Source organism: Stenella coeruleoalba (genome assembly GCF_951394435.1).
Source record: "Stenella coeruleoalba genome assembly, chromosome: 7".
Lineage (NCBI taxonomy): Eukaryota > Metazoa > Chordata > Mammalia > Artiodactyla > Delphinidae > Stenella > Stenella coeruleoalba.
The window spans coordinates 13,473,286-13,494,449 of record NC_137153.1 but is presented as its reverse complement, the minus strand read 5'-3'; the positions used below and the strand labels follow the sequence as shown (position 1 = coordinate 13,494,449).

Genomic DNA, 21,164 nt, shown 5'->3' with positions numbered 1-21,164 from the left:
ATGAACCTGTCACCCAATCCAAGCATTGGAACCTTATTATTAACGTGCGAAGTTCAAACTAAAAACACAGTGGACCTGTTTCAACGTACAGTCTTTGCAAGTGGATATCTGTTATTATTGCTTGTTCCTTGTCTTTTATTCTGGGAAAGAGACCTGGTGATAATTTTCTTTTATGGAAGCTCCATTCTTTGATGCCCACATCAGATTGTCAATCAGATTGCCTGTTGCCCTTACCATAGCTAAGGTTCAAAGTTTGACTCAAGCCCAGCCAAGATTTTCTTTCCCGGGAATTTGAACTTGGGAAGAGTCATCTGAAGACAGAGGTCATCCTGATGGCAGGACTCCAGAGACAGTGCCCCCTATTTCCTGTTAATGAGAGTCCCAGATCTGCCTTGGGTCCTGCCTTGGACGCTATGACGCTGTATTCTTCCCTAGGTTCTGTAAGAAACGCCATAGCCTTCTCAGAAATCAAGTTCTTTTTCTTAAGTTAGCCTGAATCAATTTCAGTTGCTTGCTTGCCTGCTACCAATAATTATAGCAACTACTCTCTGTATTGAATTTAATTGTCTACATGACTAATGATCCAGCCTCACCAATGTGTGACTATCTGAGGTCTGATTGAAGGCTCATCATGCTTGGCCCCTGTTCTTTAACACAACTCTCCACCAAGGAAAACACATTAACGAAAAGCCAATTTATCCAGTTGGAATCAATGAACACATCTTCAATCTTCTTTGAAAATTTATCAATAAATAAGATGAATGATATGAGAAAAGGGCACCCACACGTCTCTACAAGAAGATAAAATCTACTTACATAAGCCAGATTGATGGATTTCTATTTCTTAGGTAAAGGTTTTGGGGCATGTTCCATGAGGCCTCAGGCTCCTGGAGTCCCATATGTAACAATTCTTTCCTTCTTATGGTAAACAGAGGGGATTAACAGACTATTACATTGTCTGCTAAAACCAGACATGGCTCCCCTCTTTTCACAGATAGCCTGCCTGTCTGAGGCAGTATCTCAAATTGATATTTAAAAAACCGTCTTTGTTAGGAAATCATTCTTACCTGCTTTGTCTGCCTTTGTAAAGCAGCTTGGAAACCCTGCTCTTCAAAAGGAAGAGGCGTGTCTAGATGCCATCAGTGCTAATAATTTTTGCAGGAAGCAAAGTAATAGATTAGAACCTCACCCCAATGCCCCTGCCTGTTCCTTTGGGAAAGGTCAACTGGTTGTCCCCTAGAGGCTGGACCGTGGAAAGCAGGCTGACCTTTTCCTATTCTCATCACCAGGTAAACCATGCCTACTCTGGAGTCCTGGACCAACTAGACAGTGAAGGAATCCTGCTTCCGTGGAAAACTATCAACAGTGCATCTGTACATGTGTAGTGAGTAAATAAATGATAGCAAACTCTCTCCATTTATATCCATTCAAGTTAGCATCTTTGGTCATTAGCCACTGAACTAGTTACAAAGCCCCTTTGTTTTATCAATATCTTTCAACATTCCCTTATGTTTTTTTTAAAAAAAACTTACTGAAGTATAGTTGATTTACAGTGTTGTGTTAATTTCTACTGTACAGCAAAGTGATTCAGTTATATACATATATACTTTTTTTCATATTCTTTTCCATTATGGTTTAATCACAGGATATTGAATATGGTTCCCTGTGCTATACAGTAGGACTTTCTTGTTTATCCATTCTATATATAATACTTTGTATCTGCTAATGCCCAAATCCCAATCCATCCCTCCCTTACCCCATCTCCCCCTTGGCAACCACAGGTCTGTTCTCTATGTCTGTGAGTCTGTTTCTGTTTCATAGATAAGTTCATTTGTGTCATATTTTAGATTCCACATATAGGTGGTATCATATGATATTTGTCTTTCTCTGGTTGGCTTACTTCACTTCGTATGATAACCTCTAGGTCCATCCATGTTGCCGCAGATAGCATTACTTCATTCTTTTTGTTGGCTGAGTAGTATTCCATTGTATATACATGAGCCACATCTTCTTTATCCATTCATCTGTTGATGGACATTTAGGTTGCTTCCATGTCTTGGCTGTTGTAAATAGTGCTGCAGTGAACATAGGGCTGCATGTATCTTTTGAATTATATTTTTCTCTGGATATATGCCCAGGAGTGGGATTGCAGGATCATATGGTAACTCTATTTTTAGTTTTTTCAGGGACCTCTGTACTGTTTTCTATAGTAGCTGCACCAATGTACATTCCCACCAACAGTGTAGGAGGGTTCCCTTTTTCTCCACACCCTCTCCACCATTTGTTCTTTGCCTTTATGTTGTTTTTTTGTTTGTTTGTGGTACGCGGGCCTCTCACTGCTGTGGCCTCTCCCGTTGCGGAGCACAGGCTCTGGACGCGCAGGCTCAGCAGCCATGGCTCACGGGCCCAGCCGCTCCACGGCATGTGGGATCTTCCCAGACTGGTGCACGAACCCGTGTCCCCTGCATCGGCAGGCAGACTCTCAGCCACTGCGCCACCAGGGAAGCCCCTTCATGTTGTTTTTAAGAATATTATTAAATATTTGAGATCTAGAAATGCCTATTACATTTTTTTTTTTACCAGCAATAATTGTAGGCATATGTAAAGGAGAAATCAAATTACTTTGACCTAAGTAAAGTTAGTAAGGCATTACTCCTTTTGGATACCAATTTCCTCTCAATGTGGTTAAAAATTATCATTTTAATAGCCTGTATTAAAATCAGTAATTACCAGTGTTTGGTAGATGTTTCAGGACTGCACTGTTCGGTTTTACCCGTCTGGGATTTCTCCCACTCTTAATGAATCCTCATGGATGGCTTCGTATCTGGAGTTCAATGATAGCCTTTGTAAATCTGCTCAGTAATCTTTTTATTTTTTGCGGTACGCGGGCCTCTCACTGCTGTGGCCTCTCCCGTTGCGGAGCACAGGCTCCGGACGCGCAGGCTCAGCGGCCATGGCTCACGGGCCCAGCCGCTCCGCAGCATGTGGGGTCCTCCTGGGCCGGGGCATGAACCCGTGTCCCCTGCATCTGCAGGCGGACTCCCAACCACGGCGCCACCAGGGAAGCCCCTGCTCAGTAATCTTTTATGCAGTTTCAGGAGTCCTGGGCTCATTAAGAGTCTCTGTATTCCATAACTGATTCACTTTGTTATAAAGTAGAAACTAACACACCATTGTAAAGCAATTATACTCCAATAAAGTTGTTAAAAAAAAAAAAGAGTCTCTGCATGCTTGTAATCTATCGTAGGTGTCAACTGCTTCTTATCAGTGTTTGGTGTACCCTTTTCGGAAAAAAAAAGAAAATCTTTACTGAGGCAAATAAATGAAAAGTTATTATGTTTTCCTCTTTGTAATACATCAGTATTTTACTACCGGCCGAAAGCAGTAAACGTATCTATTGGAACATAACTCAACATGCCCATTTATGTGTTCATGGTAAAACTATTGCTATATAACTCTTTGTCGTTGTTCCCTCTCTCATGATCATAATATCTGTCTTATTCCTCCTTAGCTGAAGGATTTGAGGGTCTGGCATTTCAGTCCTTCACATAAGAGCCTTCCATGAGCTTTTTCCCATTAGCCTGTTTTTATTGTGGACTTACCTCGAGGAGAAACGTGCTGCTTTTTTCTTCTTTCTTGAAGGCACCGAGAGAAGATAATTTATAAGATGGACTCATTCTCTTCCTGAACCACACAGCCGTGACAGTTACTGTAACGGACTGGACCTTACGTGTATATGTGTATGATGTGAGGGACTCATTTAGTTCTGTGTTTAGACAGCCTGTATACATATGTCTAGGTATATGTATTAATACACGTATTACTATCTATATTTATATACACATTATCAGGTGTATGACGTGTTAGCTGAAGTGTCAGCTAAAATGACGTGTTAGCTGAAGTGTCAAATATTACCATGTAGAACTTGCAAGAGAGAAGTTGGGCGAGGCTGGTGAGATAACGTTATACGTTTCATTCATATCAATCGTATGAAAAGGTCAGGCGTGGGAAGTCAGGGAAGGAACCTTGCAGGTTGCTTTGGAGTGAGTTGTTCTGTGTGTCTCACCTTCTTCCTTTTGGGGAACAGGGGCAGGAGGAGATCTCTTTAGAGAACTGGACTTCCGGGGGACTGCCTGGAGAATCTGGTATGTGACCCCTCTCCACTCCCCAGACACACACAGTTTGGGTGACACAGTGAGCATTTGTGTGAGTCACCTTTGAGAATTCCAAAGCTTGAGGGTTGGCTGGGCCAGCCCACGGAAACAGAGAATACGATAGCATCTTGGTAAATAATGGAGCTCCCAGAGTTTGTTGAGGGAAAGGAAGGTACACAGGAGAGGCAAGCCCGCAGCTGGAGGTCCTAGATCCTGTGCAGGAGACTGACTGCACGGGAGATGGGAGCTAGCTGAGGGAAGCTGCCAGTGACCCTCTAATGCTCAGTAGCTGTGGGAGGGGCCGTGGTGCCCTGGAGAAGTGACGCAATGGCCTGTGTCATGGGAATGCAGGTGGGAAGTCACCAGCCTCGGGAGGTCCGCATGGAAAGGAACTCTGTATGTAGCGCCAAAACACAGAGAGAAACTCTGAACACCAGCCAGGCCCAGAAAGATGCAAGATCATCAGCTCCACTCCAACCTGTCAAAACCACCCAGGAGTGTCAGAAATCTCTGTTCTCAGCGTGTGGAGGAACTTCTCAGGCACAGAGAAGTAGAAGAAAGAGGTTAAATCCCACTTCCCTGTTCGTAGGAGCTCCTGCAACGGGCCCACACTGGGGCCAAGGTGAGACGTCAACCTCAAGCGCTTAGAGAGTTCTGATGGATTGTCACACAGGAGTGGACAGCTGGGTTACAGAATTGAGCTACGATCTGCAGCTGAGTGAGACTGCAGTACTTTCCACCGTGTTCGAGGGAACACAGTATTACGGGGTGGCCCTTCATCAGGCCACTGTCCTGGACAGCTACATGTAAAAGAATGAAATTAGAACACTCCCTAACACCATACACAAAAATAAACTCAAAATGGATTAAAGACCTAAATCTAAGGCCTGACACTATCAAACTCTTAGAGGAAAATATAGGCAGAACACTCTGTGACATAAATCACAGCAAGATCCTTTTTGACTCACCTCCTAGAGAAATGGAAATAAAAACAAAAATAAACAAATGGGACCTAATGAAACTTAAAAGCTTTTGCGCAGCAAAGGAAACCATAAACAAGTTGAAAAGACAACCCTCAGAATGGGAGAAAATATTTGCAAATGAAGCAACTGACAAAGGATTAATCTCCAAAATATACAAGCAGCTCATGCAGCTCAATATCAAAAAAACAAACAGCCCAATCCAAAAATGGGCAGAAGACCTAAATAGACATTTCTCCAAAGAAGATATACAGATTGCCAACAAACACATGAAAGGATGCTCAACATCACTAATCGTTAGAGAAATGCAAATCAAAACTACAATGAGGTTTCACCTCACACTGGTCAGAATGGGCATCATCAAAAAATCTAGAAACAATAAATGCTGGAGAGGGTGTGGAGAAAAGGGAACCCTCTTGCACTGTTGGTGGGAATGTAAATTGATGCAGCCACTATGGAGAACAGTATGGAGTTTCCTTAAAAAACTAAAAATAGAACTACCATATGACCCAGCAATCCCATACTGGACATATACCCTGAGAAAACCATAATTCAAAAAGAGTCATGTGCCACAATGTTCATTGCAGCGCTATTTCCAATAGCCAGGACATGGAAGCAACCTAAGTGTCCATCGACAGATGAATGGATAAAGAAGATGTGGCACATATATACAATGGAATATTACTCAGCCATAAAAAGAAATGAAATTGAGTTATTTGTAGTGAGGTAGATGGATCTAGAGTCTGTCATACAGAGTGAAGTAAGTCAGAAAGAGAAAAGCAAATACCGTATGCTAATACACATTTATGGAATCTAAAAAAAAGGTTCTGAAGAACCTAGGGGCAGGACAGGAATAAAGGCGCAGAGGTAGAGAATCGACTTGAGGACATGGTGACAGGGATGGGTAAGCTGGGACGAAGTGAGAGAGTGGCATGGACATATATACACTACCAATGTGAAATCAATAGCTAGTGGGAAGCAGAGGGAGATCAGCTCGGGGCTTTGTGACCACCTAGAGGGGTGGGATAGGGAGGGTGGGAGGGAGACACAAGAGGGAGGGGATATGGGGATATATGTATACGTATAGCTGATTCACTTTGTTATACAGCAGAAACTAACACACCATTGTAAAGCAATTATACTCCAATAAAGATGTTAAAAAAAAAAAAAAGCCACCAAACTGGGAATTCCTAAAATGTAGAAGAAGCCTATATCAGTTTTTGGCAAATAAAATTTTGTGTTTCAAACTTTTCAAATTACATGCAACATTTTCTTAAGTTTTGACCTAAAGGGTAGAAAAATAAGAATGAGAGTGATTTGTAAAGAGAAAAATTAAAACCCCAAATAGTCTTCTCAAGTCTTGTACTGTGGAAAATAGGAAGATATCCTAATTTGTAATAGGCAAAGAATTAGGCGATTGGAAATTTAGAGGTATAATTAGGAAAGTTACACAGAGCTTCCTTGGTATTGATCTAGTGAAACATGTTATCCCCGACCAAGGCACAACAAATGAATAATGCACTAGAGATGACAAAGGAGGCTTAATGCCCAGGAAGGAAGCCTTTAATAAGTTTAACGACTTGGGAATATTATGCAAGAGTACAGTGCCTTGAAGAGAAAAAATACTGATAATAAAAACAAAGTAGAACGAAAACATACTTATCAAATATGAAAAATGATATAAAATTTAGCTCAGTCTCTGGGAGATGAAAACTCAACCTCTGACAAGGAGGAATCAATGAAAGCAGACCTCACAATGACCTACGAGGGGGTCGTATCTGTGGATCCTTTTGGACATGTTGCTTAAAAATTTATTTATGCCGTTGCTTAAAAGTTATTTTCATTTGAGCTCAAGATCAAATACTTAAAAATTATTTTCCATTTCATCTCAAGATCTACAGTAGGAAGATTATAAGAATTTAAAATATTATAATCAACAGAATAACATCAGGGAAGGAAAAGCACATGTGGTCAGGAAATCATTAACCTAAAAAGATAGATCTTCGAATCTGTGAGATAATGATTAATGTCTATAAGTGAATGAATCGGTTACACAAAAGATAACCTACATCCATTTCTGTCATGGTTTACATGTCTTTCCTGGTTGTTTTTGGCTTCGGTAAAGTTAATTATTATATCTTTTGTCTAGTACTCTGATTTTTTAAGCCTTTGACCACTTTTTCCATATCTACACTATAAAGGCATAAGTAAAAGCGGAAGGACATTTATAGCGTTTCAATTATGCCTTACAAACTGTGATGGGAGCAGTATACGATATGATTTAATCTTTACCCAAATTAATGAGGTACGTAGAATTATCTTTATCTTCCAGATGATGAATTGCAAGCATGATATGCCAAAGATGATACAAGTAGCGAATGGCCAAGCTCAGTTAGGTAGTATGCTTTCCATGACATTATAGCGATTACGAAAGTAATTGGTAATCATAATTATGAACACGGGATCCTCTGGAACCATCAAAGAAAGATTAAGTAATATTTAGTGTATCCTATCAGTTTAGTTTCCAAAGAATAGAAATAACTCTTTCCTTAACAGTCAGTCCACTTGATTCGATTTTATCTCCGGTGGTAAAAAATAATACAAAATGGTTAAGGGTATAAGGAAGCACATGCCTCCTGTCAGCTGATGGCAGCACAAGGGGTTTTCCTGAGATTGGGTGGGCTTCTCCCTCTGCGAAGGAACTTCAGATCGGGTGTAAGGTCTCAGCGCTGGAGGAAGTGTTCTCATTTTCCTCGTGTTGTTCCAGCCTCTGTTTGGAGAGCTGACGCTCTCTGGCAGGTTCCACAGGTTGCTGGCTTTCCCCCCTTCACGCCCAGCCCTGAGAAGTCTTTTTTTTTTTTTTTTTTTTTTGCGGTACGCGGGCCTCTCACTGTTGTGGCCTCTCCCGCTGCAGAGCACAGGCTCCAGACGCGCAGGCTCAGCGGCCATGGCTCACGGGCCCAGCCGCTCCGCGGCATGTGGGATCTTCCCGGACTGGGGCACGAACCCGCGTCCCCTGCATCGACAGGCGGACTCTCAACCACTGCGCCACCAGGGAAGCCCCCTGAGAAGTCTTTTACAGAAACAGCACAGCAGCTTGAGATCTGCCTTCTCTGACTGCTCAGGTACCGGATCTTCTGAGCCCTCTGTACACAGACCAATTTTGTTAAAAAGGTTTTTGTTCCCAGAGGAATTGTTAAACGATATATCCGTGTCCTAAGTATCTAAATAGTGGAATTCCTGCGAGGCATCTTTGCCGTGATGATTTGCACATGTGGGGTGGTCAGTGCCCTAGAACCCAATAAAAAGCGGTGTCATTCAGAGTCACAGAGGGGTTGTCATTCAAGGTGAAGAGAACAGCAGCCTGAGGCACGGTGGAATCAGCTTCAGAATAGGAAGTTTCCGAGGCTTCACGCAAGGTGAGATGAATCCAGATCTCCAGGGTTCACTGCAAGGGTTCAGCTTGTCAGGGGCTTCACTGAATCCTTGGAGGCAGAGGGTGAACTGTCTGGCCGAAGCTCCAGGAGCATCTCCCCCACGGCTGGAACTCCAGATGCAGAAGGACAGTGGTGACACGGGGCTGGACAGTCAGGGGGCAGCCAGATCGGGTGGGTCTCCTACACAAGGTAAAGGGTTTATACGGGATCCGGGAATCAGGAGAGAGACGTTGGACTTGCGCTTTGGGTAATAGTAGAGTGAGGGACCCTGCGAGGAGGTGGCATGTCGGTCCAGATGAGGAGAATGACAGTGTCCTTGATCAGGACAGCGCCACGGGTGTGGAGGATGAGGGTAAACAAAGGGATTCCTGAGATGCTTGAAAGAGAGACAGCATTTAATGCCTTATTAGGTAAGTGGGATGAGGGAATGCGAGCAATCAGCTCCTTTCCCAAATCCCAACAGATAACATAATTTATAATCTCTTAACAATTTCAGGACTGAAATTTTACATATTTTAAAAATTAGGTGGAGGCTGCTGGAACTTAATTAGTGCTCTGAATTAGAGAGAAGGGGAATGTGATCTACTTTTCATTCACTAGGAAGATACTCTGCAATTTTATACACACCCCAACCAATCCTAGAGTTGATGCCGCTTAAAGAGCTTTATTTCTAAGGTGAAGCTCTCATACTACAATTTTCATTTATTTAATTTTCTCCTGTTCTTTTTGTACAAGAGTGGCTAGTTAGCATCCTTGACTTTGGAGGTGTCACTCTGGGTCACCACCATGGTCCCTTCGCAGACTTCCAATGACCCCAAAGGCTATACTGTGGAAAACTATAGATGTTGCCTTGAAGAACCCAATGATAAAATACTAGGGTTATGTCCCAGACAATCCTAACTTCCACTTAACAATTTATTTAGCATATTGCAATTTTCTCATCATCTAAAACATTTCTATTCTGTCTTCTTTTTATACAGCATAATAGTAGGGGAAGAAGTTTCTTAGGCCTTCTACTTCCCATAAAAAATAAATAAAAGGGGCTTCCCTGGTGGCGCAGTGGTTGAGACTCTGCCTGCCGATGCAGGGGACACGGGTTCGTGCCCCGGTCCGGGAAGATCCCACGTGCTGCGGAGTGGCTGGGCCCGTGAGCCATGGCCGCTGAGCCTGCGCGTCCGGAGCTTGTGCTCCGCAACGGGAGAGGCCACAACAGTGAGAGGCCCACGTACCGCAAAATAAATAAATAAATAAATAAATAAATAAAAGGAATAAAAAGGTAACTCATAAAGGAAGAACTCCTTGGTCTGAAGTGTTTTCAAAGTAGTTCAACCTTACTTTATAACAAAAGGAATTCAAATTTAAACAATGACTTATGATTTTTACACATAATATTGGAAAATAATTTTAAAATAAGAATAGCTGGTTCCAGCAAAAGCGCTACACTATGGATACATTTCAGACATGAGTATAAATTGCTCTAAGCTTCATGGAAAGGAATTTGTTAGTGTGTATTGAGAGACTTTAAAATGATCCTCTCTTTCGACCAGTAATTCCACCCATCCAGAGAAATCATCCAGACTACAGCAAAATATTTAATAACATATTTCATTTCAGAGTTATAGTTGTGAAAATCTGGAAATAGTCAAAATGTCCAACAACTGAAAAAGAGTTGATAGAAAAATTGAAAATGCAGAATATCAAATTATAGAATATGAGTTGAGATATGCAAACAGAGTAATATAGAGAGAGTATTAACAGTATTTATTGGAGGTTAAAATCCATGATGTTTTTCCCCACTCTTCTGTATACATTTCTGTATATTCCAAGTAATCGGCAATAAACATACGCTACTTTTATTTGCAAAAAAAAAAATTTTTTTTCAGAAAGCAGCTAAGTCATACCATCTTGGATTTTTTTTTTTTTTTTTTTTTTTTTTTTTTTGCAGTACGCGGGTCTCTCACTGTTGTGGCCTCTCCCATTGCGGAGCACAGGCCCCGGACGCGCAGGCTCAGCGGCCATGGCTCACGGGCCCAGCCGCTCCGCGGCATGTGGGATCTTCCCGGACCGGGGCACGAACCCGCGTCCCCTGCATCGGCAGGCGGACTCTCAACCACTGCGCCACCAGGGAAGCCCCATCTTGGATTTTGAGGAAAAAATTTCCATTCACCATAGGTATGTCTGTTTCTTTGATAATTTATATAGATTTCAGTCTTTATCTAAAGCTTGACAGCTTTTTCTTTTTAAACATTATTAGACTGAGTGAACCCGATAACCACGCTCTTGCTAACCCTCCCCCTCTCTGGTCTCTATGTTACAGAGTCTGGAAGAGCAACTTTACATTCCCAGAGTCCCTTGCAGCTGTGGTACGTGCCTGGGACCGAGGGCCCTTTGTCAGATGCGTCTGCTGAGACGTGGGAGGTGGGGTGAGCAATGAGGAGGTTCTTTAACAAGCCTGGTGGCAGAGACACTCGGCTTATCTGGGTCACCTCTGTGGCACTTCAGACACCCAGCCTTAGCATCACGCGACATCAGGGACCACAGAGCTGCGTCCACCAGGAGAGCCCTGGGCTTTTGAAGTAGCATTTTTCTTGGTTCTCCTGAAGAGTCTGTATCATCTAACATTTAAAAATCAGTCCCTTTCTTTAAAATAGCTGGGCAGGGAGGCTGCTGTATTCCACAGAGACCTGATCTGCTTGATCCGGGTCACGTTACCCAATAGTCCCATGCAGAGGATGCTGTTCTCACCACAGCAAACGGTATTTCTCTGACACTTTCTCATGTCTTCCTTTGCCTGATTTACTCATCTTTTCTTGACAATGACCCCACGCACCCTCTGTCCAGACATTCATGCTTGCTCCCTTTTTGCCGAGCGTTCATTGTGTATTCTGTTCTCTGTGCCCTTATGCATGTTGCCAGTGGCCTGGGTTACCCTGGCCTCTACCCCCCTGATGCCAACCACCCTTCAAGTCTCAGCTGTTACCTTGTCCTTCTCCGTGGAAACCTTGCTGACTCCATCAATGCTCCCTGATTATCCAGCATCTCGATGTTTCCGGCCCTTTATTCAACCAAAATGTTTAGTCCTTCATTTGGACTAGTTTTGCGTTGCAGGCTAATTATGGGGTGGGGCTGGGGTCCCATCTCTCTTAGAGCTTTGTGTTTCTATAATGCTCTCTCTGTGGCATCTCTTAGCGTTCTGACACACACCAAAGACAATGGCAGGCCCTCCCTCCTCAGTAAATCCATCATGATCATCAAGGCCAATGATTCACTCATTTACTTCAAGAAGAGTCCAGTAGAAATTATGTTAACCAGAAGGTTTGGGGGAATGTTATGGTCTGGCTCATTAAATTTTCAGGTTGGCTGAGAGATGTGAGACTCCTTTTTCTTTCTTTAATTGGGAAAAGTTCCCTGAAGTGCATTTGCTCCCTTTCCTGCTTCAGGAAGGACGCACTCATTGGGCATTGCCCGGGGTCCCGCTCCAGGGAAGCCTTACACTGTGTCTGCAACCTGAAGTGATTGCACTCTCTGGGCCCTCATTGTGCTTTATCACCATAATGTGACTATTGCCTGATTTGTCTTTTCTTGGGGTATATTTATTCTGCACATTTAAACCTACCATTCAATTATAAATTGTCTCGGTGCAGAAAGAGCTTCTCTTTATTTTAAGTTTTATATTCCCCACTGGACCTGGCATAGTGTCTTGAACGCAGGAGGGATCAAAATGTTAGTTAAATAAATTGAGATGCAAAGAATACAAGGGGTCACCATTTTGAATATCAGAATCAGATTTGTTTTTTAGAGGGTGTAGTATTTGGGGTTAAATTTGTAGTATCACTGAGACAAATCAACAGGAAGGTAACATTAAAATTTCATTATGAGCTTATTTTAAAATTATTTGATGTTTTTCCTTAGAAAAATGAGCTGAATTAATTCTATTTAATTGAATGTTTTTGTTACCTTTCTCCTGACAGATTGAGATTTTTACCATATTATTTCTTTTTTTTTTTTTTTCCTGCGGTACACGGGCCTCTCACTGCTGTGGCCTCTCCCGCTGCGGAGCACAGGCTCCGGACATGCAGGCTCAGCGGCCATGGCTCACGGGCCCAGCCGCTCCGCAGCATGTGGGATCTTCCCGGGCCGGGGCACGAACCTGTGTCCCCTGCATCGGCAGGCGGACTCTCAACCACTGCACCACCAGGGAAGCCCTTACCATATTATTTCTAAACTTTCCTCCATGACACACAAAAAAAATCACTGTTATTTTAATTTCTAATATTTTGTCACTGTCAATTCTTAGTCTGAGCTCTCTTAAAATTATTCACAGATATACTTTATATACTTTAAAGACAGTTTATAATATTTTTTCTCAAATAGGGATACCTTAAAAGCTTTGTATACTTTGCATACTGGATGTGCTTTTTTGTTTTTAAAGCACGAGCTTTAGCTGAAAGCTGTGTCATCTAGATAAATTATCACCTAGCTTTCTTTAATATGAAAAACATTACATAGAAAATGTTGTGAGGCGGAAGCAGCATATTAAACATTCCTTGGGATGGTTTCATACTCTTTGATCTCCTTTCCAGGACACCAAGAAATATTTGGTGTAATGAACATGGTGAAGAATAAAGAGACAGGCAAGAACCATCAGCAGATGAATAAATGGCTGTGTGACCGATGGGCACATACTCCGAAGGAACAGTCCTGGAATTAGAAGATCTTGCCCCTTGCTGGAAGTAGGTGAAATGGCAAGAATAATACCTAACCCCTATATAAAATAAAGGATGTGAACTACTTGAAAATATTAAAGATAATATTTTCTTAAAATTTCTTAAAAATAAGAGGAAAGTAATTTGACTTTTAAAATTTTATTTTCAAAAATGTTTTCACAGATGCAAGCACATTTCCGTCATACGATGATACTCTGAATTAGCTAGGGTAAGTTTTTTACTTTCCATTTTATCAACCTGGAACAAATAAAATGGGTCATCCAAGTTTGCTTTGGAAATAGCAATTCAAAGAATAGAAAAGTACTTTAACTCTTTAATTCTCTTTCTGTGATATAACACAATCTATCTTTTTCATGTTAATAATGACTATTAGTAATAAACATATGTAATATGCCAGTTCAGCTATAACCACATCCTAACCTCAGCTCATTACAGAGTATATAGAAGAGAGAGTTCTAGGTAGCAGGGGTGGGGATGTATAACCTCTAGTCAGGGGTAGACTGGCTCTGTGGACAATAAAACACTACCATTTGTAGTGTGCACTGATTCCCATGGTGTAAACACTCCCTGCAGGGCTGATTTCAAGCTACCGTTGTGGCACCATGGAGCGGGGGTTGTGAATGTGTACAACCGACCCTCACACAGAGGTGTGTGTTCGCCCCTGGAGGGTATACGAGGCCCTACCCTTGGGCAGACACACAGGACACAGGCATATATGAGCACATACGAAAAGAGAAGATGTCTTTCAGGAAGGGGGCCGCTCAGGGATCTCACTAGCATCTTGGGCACTCTTGGTGGGAGGAAAGTTCACCACCCTCATCCAAGGGGTGCAGCAGTCACGCGTTGTAGAGAGCCCAGCACGGCTGTAAGCAGTGGAGCCAGAGCACTGGCACAGAGACCCTCTTACTAGACGTCCATACTTCCCCACCCTTAGTTCTATTGGTATATCATTGATAAGAAAAATGGTATCTATTTAACGTGTGCAATGTGATGGTCTTAAGTATGTATACATTGAGTAGTGATCACCACAGTCAAATACACATCCATCACCTCACATAGTTGTTGGGATATTTTTTTGGTTTGGTTTTTTTTTTTTTTTTTTTTGGTGAGAGTGTTTCAGATCTCCTTCCTTAGCACATTTCAAATATACAGTGTATTATTGTTAACCATAGTTACCGTGTGTACCGTTCTCAGAGTGTATTCATCTTATAACTGAAAGTTTGTATCCTTTGACCAACACTTCTCTCCCACCTCCCAGCCCTTGGCAACCACCATTCTACTTGCTGTTTCTTTGCCTTTGCCTATAGTATTATTGTTTTTCAAATTTCACATGTAAATGATACCGCATACTATTTGTCTTTCTCTGTCTGGCTTCTTTTACCTAGCAGATGCACTCAAGGCCCATCCACGTTGTCACAAAGGGCAGGATTTCCTCCTTTTTTATGGCTGAATAACGTGAATTGCATATGTATATCACACCTTCTTTATCCGTTCATCCTTCGAGGGACACTTAGGTTGTTTCCATGCCGTAGCTATCGTGGATCATGCTTGAGTGAACATGCGGAGGCATGTATCTTTTGAGTTGGTGTTTTCGTTTTCTTCAGACAAATACCCAGAAGTGGAATTGCTGGGTCATATGGCGGCTCTATTTTTCATTTTCTGAGGAACCTCCATACTGTTTTCCACAGTGGGCTGTACCAACTTGCATTCCCACTCACAGTGTTAGGAGGGTTCCCTTTTCTCCACAACTTTGGCCACACTTGCTATCTTCTGTCTTTTTGGTGAAAGCCATGCTAACGGGTATGAGGTGGTAACTCACAGAAGTGCATTTTCATTTAGCACGAGATATCTGCTGAAGAATCAGATGTCATCTCTCCATAAACATTATGTGGGGGGATACTTAGAAGAGGGAAATTTCTGGGTTGTCCAAAAAGTGAACTTTCAGTTCTTTGAGAGACGGCCCAAGCTGTCCAGGTGGTGGCAATTTCCTCCTCAAGAAGAGACCCTTTGGCGGCTTCCCTGGAGGTCCAGTGGTTAAGAATCCGTGCTTGCATTGCAGGGGGCACAGGTTCAATCCCTGGTCGGGGAACTAAGATCTTGCATGCCACGTGGCACAGCTAAAAATAAGTAAATAAACTAAGTGAAAAAAAAAGAAAGAGAGAGAGAGAGATCCTTTGAGGCAGAGTGCGAGCACTGTGGTGGTTCCGTGCCTGGATTCTTTATTCTGAGGACAGTCTTTCCAGTCACCAGTCAGTCAGGTAGGGTGGGTTAAGACCTGTCCCTCAAGGTCACTGCGCTATTACTCCTGCATGTGAGACATTTAGTGCAGTGCCCGTCACACTGAAGAGCCCAGTGTATCATTCATACTGTCAGAGAATTCTAATAAGAAATTCTAAGAGATATTTTTTCCCCCAATCATGGTAAATATCAAAGAATCTATTCTTTCTTAATATCCCCAATTTATTCCTGTAGTTTCTGGTTTCTCACTTTGGTCTATAGAAAGGAGTCTATTGCCAAATCCATTAAAATAGAAACGTTCCAAACTTGGGCAAAATAACTGAATCACACATGCTACCCAGTTTTAATAATTTACCACAAATCTAAATTTATTAACTATTCCTAAGATAGTTTGCCCTATGCATTATTTATGGGGTCTTTCCCCTTTGGTGGACTGCAGCTGTCATATTAATTTTTAATCAAGTCATGAAATTCTGTAATTCATTCTTAAAGCCAGGTGAATAAAGAGAGAATGACCTCTAGGAAACATCATGACAATGTATCCTATTTCTCAGAACACATTTACCATCATTCTAAATACCAGGTCTCAAAATAATTTTAAGAAGGATAGTTAGGACATGTCGTACATCCAGTTCCTCTGAGTAGACTTCGAGCTTATTTATAGCTGTAAAAGCCCACATTTTCTGCCTTTAGAGAAGCCACCGGGAACTGAATATTTATGATCCTGAGGCTGCCTCACAACTTTTGTGTTTTCCTCAGGGCTTTCACCCAGCCTGGAGGAGCAATGGAAACCGACGCTCTGCTCTCTGCAATCTGCCAAGTGCTAAAACTATTTTCCCCGAAACGCAGTCACATATTACCTTAGCACTAAAATGCATAAATTGGAAGGATCATGAAAGGAAAAGTTCAGTAGCTTCAAGGAGTGATTAACAAGACTTATTCACTGGAAAGCACCCATTCAGGCTGACTTACAAAACACCTCTTATCAAACACAGCAGGTGCACGTTTCAGGTTCAAAGTCTTAGAAGGTGTGTGTGTGTGTGTGTGTGTGTGTGTGTGTGTGTGTGTCTGTGTGTCTGTGTGTCTGTGTGTCTGTCTGTCTATGTTTGTAGACTAAAAGCAAACCTCTATGAAATACAGATCTTTTAAAAGAAGTTTCTGTTTCAGTTATAAGAGAAATAATTACTAGGGATGAACTGCTATGAACTGCTATAGCTAACACTGCTATGTGGTGTAGTACAGAAAAATTAACAGGGTAAATCCTAAGAGTTCTCAACCCAAGGAGAAAAATTTTTTTCTTTTTTTAAAATTATATCTACATAAGCTGATGGATGTTAGCTGAACCTACTGCAGTAATCATAATATATGTAAATCAAACCATCATGTTGTACACTTTAAACTTATATAGTGATGTATGTCAACTGTTTCTCAATAAAACTGGAAACATTTTTTAAAAAAAATACAGAAGAACCAACCAAACCAAACCAACAAAAAATAAATAAGAGAAGTTTCTGTTTCAGCAGATTCCACTTAAGAGCAAAAAAAAAATCATTTATACCTCGAATTAGAGTCAACAAAACTGGCTGTACGTATAGGGTTTGTCATTTACTTACTGACTTCATCACCCCGAATTGATCACCAGAATTCTCAGAGCTGTAGTCTCTTACCTGGAAAAGGAGGGTTATAATGTTACCTGCACCACAGAGCTGAGGATAACGTGACAATGGGAAGTTCTTGTAAGAAACCGTTATATTATTGTTTTTATTATGTGCGTAAGACTGAAAGTGAAGCAAACACAAATCACGTTATCTTGAGCACAGAGGGGAGAGGCCCAGAAACAAACAAAATATAGATGATTTAAAGTGCTCTGAAAAATGCACATGTGATTGGATCCTCTGAAGAAAAATATTATTCCTAGAGGTACATAGAAACTCAAAGGACAGCACAGAACAATGTGTCCTATTTCTGTATTTAGGAATGGACACAATTCAGTCACTCACTATCCCAGTGCACAAGGTTTTAATAAAGTTAAAAAGGAAATAAGCGTTTACTAGTGTCTCCCTCTAGTTTTTGCAGGTTTCCTCTATAGACATTTGCTTGTGTACATTGTTTTATTAAAACAATCATGTAGGTAGCTTGCATTCTTGCCTTCACATCTAATGAATATGTTGCCAGAATATCATCTTTGTGTGTATATTCTTTTGGAGAAAATAGTATTGCAAACGAAGCTCCGGAGCGGGTCAGGGCATCGCTTCTCTCACTCCGGCGTGCGTTTGTGCGTATGAATCACCTGGGGACCCTGTTAAAACGAAGGCTCTGATTTAGTCGGTCTGAGTGGGACCTGAGGTTCTGTTCGGGTGATGTGATGCTGCAGGACCACATTGGAGGAGGGAGGGACCCCGGAGGACGGGACCCCGATGGTCCATACATCCTCACTGCTTGGAGGCAGCTGGTGCGCTGGCGGAGCCTGACAGGCTGGCGGATCGGGCGGTGGGTATCTGAGATCGGGGGGCGCGATGACCTCGCCTTAATTCTCTGCGTGGGGAGGATTGATTTGCTCACAGAAACCTAATCTCCACAGGATTCTCTCTGACATAGGGTGGTATAATTATTTTGAATATCAGTCAAGTTTCTAAAGTGGACTTGGAGTTAGCGGACTCTCACGTCATCTCTTAGGGGAACCCTCAGCAAGGATAGTGCTGTGTTTCCCATCTGACTCTGCCAGAGGGTGAGAAGCATCTGAGCCTTGGAGGGCAGATTACCTGTTGATTGCCTGAACCTGAGACTGGCCTGGAGAGGAGGGATGGAGATGATGTGAGGCCAGAAGTAGACTCCGCACCCTGCCCCCCACCCCGCTGTTCTCTAACAGTCCATGAAAGCAGCCAGTTTTTTTTTTTTTTTTAATTTACCTGGGAAAGTTATAGAAAGGATAAACTTCTTATTTCCTTGTAGGCTCAGAAAGAGAATTCACTGTGACCTAGTATTTTAAAATATGGAGCAGTGGCTGGGGGAGAGATGGGTGGATGCGAAGCGGACCAAAAAACTGGTCTGAGAACTCGAGGAAAGTGGCTGAGAAGAATTTTCAGTCCCTTCTTCTTCACAGTGAGGCATTCTGCACAGTACTGCTGAGGGTTACAGACTCTGGGGTTTATTCTGCTAATTAATTCCAGCTTAGTCTTTTCTTTGTGCCTTGGGGTATTGCCATAATAGAGGTCCCTATAAGCCTGAATAAACAGATAAATGGATAAAGAGACTGGGACTAAATGAAATGGGACTACATTTTCCCATTTTTCCAAGCACTACATGTCTTGAGTGCTGCATTGGCTAAGGCTATGATTTTAGCAATTGAGACATCTATAATCAAGTAGAAATGCCCGTGAAAAACAAGTGAGCAAATGCCAATGATTAGTTCGATTTTAAACTAACGAACACGATTTACTAAATGACTGACTTTGGTATTTCATTTTCCAGATTTTTCAAAACTGCACCTACATTAATCCTGTTGAATTTTTTTGTTTCCATTTCTGCCCTTCTACATACCTCCCCCTTTTTGCCTATTTATGGTGATTTCCCACAGTATGTTCACCTATACATCTGAAAATTTGAGAACTCAGTTGTCGGACTGCTTACTATGTTCAAGACAGTATCTTAAGTGCTATAGGGAATAAACATCATGTCAGGAAGATACACATATACAGGTAACTTCAATATTAATAAGTATCGTGAGTTTAACAATTTTCTCTTTGAACAAAAATGAATTAACTTCAACCTAGAATGAGCAGGAAGTCACAGAGTAATAAGCACGTTACTAGTCAATGAAGAAAATGGGTAGGGCTAGGAAATGACGAGTCTGAAGAGTGAGATCGTTTCAGGTGGAGAAAGCGGCATGAGGAAATGCAGAAGGTGGAACATGAATCATGTGTAATAGGGATTAAAAGTAGTTCAGTGGGGGCTTCCCTGGTGGCGCAGTGGTTGAGAGTCCGCCTGCCAATGCAGGGGACACGGGTTCGTGTCCCGGTCCGGGAAGATCCCACATGCCGCGGAGCGGCTGGGCCCATGAGCCATGGCTGCTGAGCCTGCGCGTCCGGTGCCTGTGCTCCGCAATGGGAGAGACCACAACGGTGAGAGGCCCGCGTACCGCAAAAAAAAAAAGTAGTTCAGTGGAAGAGCAGACCCATGATGGTGAGAAGGATAAACATTTGGGTTTTTTTCCAGGCTTTGGCTACTATGAATAAAGCCATTATGAACATTCACCTGCAGGTTTCTGTGTGAACGGAAGTTTTTCATTTCTCTGGGAAAAATGCCCAGAAGTACAATTGCTAGATTATTACGGTAAACTCATGTTTAGTTTTGTAAGAAATGTCAAATTATTTCTCAGAGGGACTGTACTATTCTTCATGTCTATCAGCAACATATGAGTGTTCCTCACCAGCAGCTGACACTAATCACTATATTTTATTTCAGCAATTTTGATACAAGTGCTATCATAAAATTTTGCCAGTAAATATAAACTTACAACAGAATTTTAAGGACTACGTAATATTCCATTTTATGTGGGAACTAACATTTCTTCAGTCAATTGCAAATTGATGAGAATTCAGGTTTTTTCCCACTGTTATAAACAACAGTCCAAAAAAGCATACATCTACTTGTGTCTGGTTATCTTACTGATTAAATTCCTAGGAGACAGAAGGCTGGTGTGTTCTTTTTTTTTTATGGCTTTTGATACCCCAGCATTTGATTTGAGAGTCAAAGGCTTGGGTTTGAACATTGATTCCATCAATAATACCTATATGGTTTTAGGCATGCTGTTTAATCTCTCTGGATTTTGGTTCCTTCATATGTAAAAAGGGGATGATTGTTTGTTTCATAAGACTGTTGAAAGTACTAGTTAGAATATCTTGTATAATGTAACGCTCAAGCATCTTGAGCATGTACTCATTAGACAAGAGGTCTACCTAGACTGAACTTCACACAGTGCTTTGAACAGAGTAGATGAAAGTACACTCATGTAGTTTATTTCATGCATCAATTCTGACCAGTGTGTTGGGCAAGAGCATTGAGAAAAATCTTGGACTCGGCAGGAAAAATGCTCAGTGTGTGACCCCTCAGTGGATTTTTCTACTGTGGGTAGAGAAGAGAGGATAGAGAAGTGCCCATCCTGAGTGAGGTGTATCACTTAGCAAATGTGATTGTCAGAATATGTCATCAAGCTGGAGCCGTCTTCCTTACCCTAAACTCGTGCAGAAGAGCATGCAGAGTCCTATAGTACTTGGAATATAGGAAATTTTCTCCAAAGGTGACCGTGGTATCAGAAGATGAAAACTTTTCTACCTTTAAGTTGAAGTGATGTTTGAGTGGATGAATATATGGAAGCTACAGAAACTCAGAAATGGAGAACATTTGACACCTTGTTAAGAATTTAAAATATGGTAACTACTTAGAGGGCATTCCTTAGCAATGACTCTTCATGTGTCTGATTAGTACACATGAAATATGTTGTCCATTTTCACAATTGTTGTATTATCATTATTATTATTTTTAGTGGGTTCAGTTTTCAATCTTGTGTGGGTCCCACTGTCACTGGTGTTCACAGGACTCCACCAGGCCGTGCATGTCACCCATGGA

General features: G+C 41.8%; 2 protein-coding genes across 5 annotated transcripts in view; one reads left to right on the top strand and one right to left on the bottom strand.

Annotated features, from left to right (window-relative positions):
* Nucleotides 1-1,390, top strand: part of LOC307188427 (uncharacterized protein) — a 262,819-nt gene extending 261,429 nt beyond the window's left edge. For 3 of the 4 annotated variants that reach the window (XR_013828931.1, XR_013828932.1, XR_013828933.1), the window contains one exon: nucleotides 1,290-1,390. The gene's annotated coding sequence lies outside the window, so the exon portion shown is untranslated. The remainder of the gene's footprint in view (nucleotides 1-1,289) is intronic. The other variant, XR_013828934.1, reaches the window with a different exon arrangement.
* The window catches only part of GALNTL6 (polypeptide N-acetylgalactosaminyltransferase like 6), a gene marked incomplete at its 3' end in the record, with an annotated part of 1,147,279 nt that overhangs the window by 293,041 nt on the left and 833,074 nt on the right, over nucleotides 1-21,164 (bottom strand). The gene's annotated exons all lie outside the window — the stretch shown is intronic.